Raw genomic sequence first — 4,643 nt, forward strand, 5'->3', positions numbered from 1 at the left:
AGACTCTGGAACAAGTTACCCCCCCCCCTCCCAATATTCACACTATTACAAATGTAGCTCTTTGTAGGCTTTTAGACAATTTCGTTCTTCTGTTTGTTTGTAACCATTTCTGATTTTACTGTTTTCCGTGTTCACTCTTTCTATTGTATATGCGTTTTTACTCTTGGTTTCTGATGTTAAGCGCTTTAGCTACCTGCTGGTTGCTGTAAAGTGCTGTAAAAATTAATTTTGATTAATTTTTTGATCCGACAGCAGTGAACATGCATTCTAATAGACAATCAGTCTGCATGGAGATGGATTTTTTTGTAAGCAATCAGTGTCTGATGGAATATAAACAGCATAGCATGTTCTGCTGTTCACACGTTCAAGAGGTGAGAAAAGATAGTGCACATTAGGTGTGTGTGATTACTGATTAGCGAGTGTTTCTGTATCCGCGTGCAGTCGTCATTATCTTCCTCCTCACTCGCTCACTCATCATCTTCATCATGTCTGCTCTTTGCTGCCTTCCCACGACACCGTACAACAGTGATTCCAAACCCGAGGTAAAAATATATCCACATATTAACAAGTCAACTGTAACACCTGAACACCACGTGATGCAGTCGTGTTTTATAGAGTGTGTAAAAGGTAGTTCGCAAGAGAGCACAGAAGTTTAGCTAACAGTAATAAATAGTAGAAATAGTATAAATGGTATAAATGTGTAAATGGTAGAAATGAATATACCAGTTCAAAGTTACCTAAAGACTAAACTGTTCAAAATTAGCTAGCTCAGCTAAGTCATGTAGAAAAGGTTGAATTAGCTAAATTGCCTAATGACTAAACTGTTTGAAATTATCTAGCTAGCTAGCTAAGCTAAGTCATGTAGAAGTGGTTAAATTAGCTAAGTTGCCTAATGACTGAACTGTTTGAAATTAGCTAGCTAGCTAGCTAAGCTAAGTCATGAAGAAGTGGTTAAATTAGCTAAGTTGCCTAATGACTAAACTGTTTTAAATTAGCTAGCTAGCTAGCTAAGCTAAGTCGTGTAGAAGTGGTTAAATAAGCTAAGTTGCCTAATGACTAAACTGTTCGAAATTATGGAGAAGTCATGGAGAAATGGTTAAATTAGCTAACACTTGAAATAGCTTATGGTTTAAGTAGCTAGCTAAGTTAATGGATATACTGTTTGTCTGAAGTATTAGTAGTCTAGAAGGCATGTACTGTAATAGGACATTTGCTGAAAATTGACTGTTTACTGTAAGAAATATTTGACAATATCCACTTTTATGTTACGGATAGTGTTATATGAAGTGTTCAGATCCTTTATTTCAGTAGGCTACTAATAGCACACTGTAAACATTTTTTTAAAGAAAACTCTGTTACAAATAAAAGTCCTGTATTGAAAATGTTACTTAAGTAAAAGTATGTAAGTATCATCAGGTAAAGCTGTCAGATGACCTTAGTGGAGTAAAAAGTACAGTATCATCCATCAACAGTGATATCATCCATCACATATTTCAAAAAGGCATACAAACAGCTACTTCTTAACAGTTGGATTGTTGTTTTAGTTGTCCAAATCTGTCTAGTCCCCATCGATGTCCTGTACAAATGTCTGTCCCGACGTGTCGTAACCATGTTTTATGTTTCTGCAGAACAGGAACCTGCGGAAAACCAGTTTTTAAACTGAGTCAGGCACGTTTACATTGTAATGTAATGTTACTTTAGACTTCTTGTATAATAAATATGAATGAATGAATGAATGAATGAATGAATGAATGTATTTCTCTCTGAAATGAGTAGAAGTAGAAAGTGACATTAAAAGAAAAGACTCAAGCAATGTACAAGTACAGCAACATCTGTACTTAAGTACAGTACTGGAGTAAATGTACTTAGTTACCTTCCACAACTGGTTATACATGTTGAACACACATTGTGAAATGATGAAGGGGGATGCATGTTCGTGTGACAGGGCTGTGGGGGGGGCCTCAGATCAAAAATGTTGGGAACCGATGCCTTACAGTCACATCTAACACGCTTCTGTGTTTGTCCAAAACATATCAGCTGTTCTCGCTCTCACATGTGAAGTCAAACTAATCTGCACGTCTTGGTTTTCGTGTGAATCACTGGCGTTGAAATCTCATTGCACCGTGGTTTTAAAGCCTGTCCGTCCCGGGGAAAAGTCACACACAGCTCAGTGTATTTACCCAGCTGGGCAACTGCACATTTGAATCAAGAAATACGTCATTTTAAGTCCGTGACTCACGATTATTAATTATTTCCCGAGCTCGAGGTGACATCTTCAAAAGGCTCGTTTTGACCAGCCAACAGTCCAAATCTCGGAGATTACACTTACAAAGATGTGCAACTGAGAAAAGCACAACATTATGAAATTTTAGAATCTGGAATGAGCAAATGCTTGGCATTTTTTGCTCAAAATTGTTAATTTTTTTACCAAATCTCCAATCAAATGGCAGCATGGTGGCCCAAAGGTTAGCACTGAAGGTCGTGGGTTTGAATCCAGGTTGTGTGGAGTTCGGGCGCTGTGATTGGCTGTCCACCGCTCCCTTAAGGAATGGGTTAAATGCAGAGAATAGATTTCGCTATATGTGTATGTGATTTTGCTACATGTATGTGTATGTGACAAAAAAGTACCTTTACCAAATTAGCCAATTAGGTAAACCAATAATTTCAGTAATAGGTCATATAATCTAAATTCACTAAGAAAGAGCAGGAGGGGAGACAATGAATTACGTTTGTCTCTATTACTCAAACTTATTTTTTTCTTTTCATCCTTCTATATCTTTAAATCATATTGTTTCTTATTAATATTACTTTATTGGCTTTTATCTTGTCCTTCGACACTGGCTGCTGTGTCCCAATGTAAATACTGTTGAGTCACGTACTGAGTCATTTCTGATCTGTTTTTACAACTGCTGCGTAAAAACTTCAACGATTGGCTATCATTGGTTTCGAAATCACTTTTCCAAAATTCATCAATTAAAATGTTTTAGGTCTTGATATTAAATAGGCAAAAATCAAGATGTCTTCTGCACTGTATATCAACCACTGTCTCAACAATACGCCTGAAACTGGGACTTCAGAGAATGGTTTCTGTGCAGCTGACAGGAAGTGTGTGTGTGTGTGCGAAATGTATGAGTGTGGATGTTACGTGTGTGTGTGTGTGTGTGTGTGTGTATACACTTGTGAGTGTGCTTTTGTGTTTTTAATGTACTGTAGTTTCCACTAGCATCAATCATTCCGTACAATTAGCCCAATTCCCGCTCAATTTTCTGCTTTCTGAGGAGAGTAGCATTGCTGACTGCACAGACAGCTGTCTCTGACCAACACACACACACACACATATATTTAATATATATATATATATATAAATATACACATATACATACATATAATCTCTCTCTCCTCTCGTTCTTATGACAGATAACACACACCCCTTCTAACATGTACGGTGCACAAAGGACAGCAGGTGTGTGTGTGTGTGTGTGTGTGTGTGTGTGTGTGTGTGTGTGTGTGTGTGTGTGTGTGTGTGCGTGCGTGCGTGCGTGTGTTTTCTTTCATCAGCTATTTTCCCCTCCCTCTTTCGACTGGGCACACCTCTTCCTCTCCTCCTCCGCCATCAGCCTCAAGTGTCATTTGTTTACCATAGCAACCGGATTAAATTAGGGGAAGTGATTACGGCTTATTAACAACCAAACGCTGTCAGTATATTCTTATAATTTGGTATGTAAACACTATGCCCTCGTAGCGCTCTCTACTAGAAATTGCTTTGTACAGTGTGAGGGGGCCCCCGAGCTCAGTCATAATAAAAATATAATTATGAATCAGACAATAGCCACTTGTAGCAGTCCCCCCCCAACCCCCACTCCACCCACCCACCCAGTGCCCCTTTATCACCCCGCCCTCACTCACACACACACACACACCCATGGCCTAACAGCAGCCCCCCCAAAAATTCCCAGGTACTACCAGAGAGCCACTTGTGATGAACAATAAAAATGCTAGCCTCCTTTCATTTTTTTTTGCTCCAAATAATAATTCTAACTAATAAACCCACTAGAATTTACATTCACACTTCATGTAATGAGGTGAGGGGGGTGGGGGGGGTCAGACTTTAGTTCTTCATATTGACTGCTCTCGCCCTGAGCCCCACTTTGCATTAAATACAGTACTCTGGGCCAAAGTGATTGTCAAATGATTTCCTTGTTGTGTGGAGGGATATTTGTAATTAATATTAAAATTAAGCATTGCGTTGATGCCGGGTGGTGTATTATTACAAGAGCTGCTACCAAAAGGCAGCCGCGTATGCCCACTGCTCTCATCTCATTCCGCCTTTCTCTGGTTTTGTTCTCCGTCTCGCGTCTACGCATCAAAATATTTCTCTCTGCTCACCTTTTTATTCCACCTCTAACTCATCTCTTCCCTAGCTCACACTTCTCCTCTGGCTCTCATTTACAGTAAACCTCCAAACCTCTTCTCTTTTTCTCACTCCGTTTTCTCTTCTTTGCCCTCCCCTCTTCTTTAAGACATCAGTTATACACCCACAGATTATGTTTTCATGGGGTGTCCCACCGGTTTTGGCAGAGTGCTTTAGAAACACAGGACCATTTTAAATAAGCACCTACTCAGAGAAAAGGGATGGGGATGGG

At 39.4% G+C, this 4,643-nt stretch overlaps 1 long non-coding RNA gene across 1 annotated transcript in view; it reads right to left on the reverse strand.

The window, feature by feature from the left end:
- The window catches only part of LOC116686022 (uncharacterized), a 20,444-nt gene extending 19,321 nt beyond the window's left edge, over positions 1 to 1,123 (reverse strand). Inside the window, exon 1 of the long non-coding RNA XR_004331126.1 lies at positions 1,113 to 1,123. This is a non-coding gene — a long non-coding RNA (uncharacterized LOC116686022). The remainder of the gene's footprint in view (positions 1 to 1,112) is intronic.
- Between the last annotated feature and the right edge of the window lie 3,520 nt (positions 1,124 to 4,643).

The sequence above is a fragment of the Etheostoma spectabile genome, unplaced genomic scaffold (assembly GCF_008692095.1).
Source record: "Etheostoma spectabile isolate EspeVRDwgs_2016 unplaced genomic scaffold, UIUC_Espe_1.0 scaffold285, whole genome shotgun sequence".
In the NCBI taxonomy this organism is placed as follows: Eukaryota; Metazoa; Chordata; class Actinopteri; order Perciformes; family Percidae; genus Etheostoma; species Etheostoma spectabile.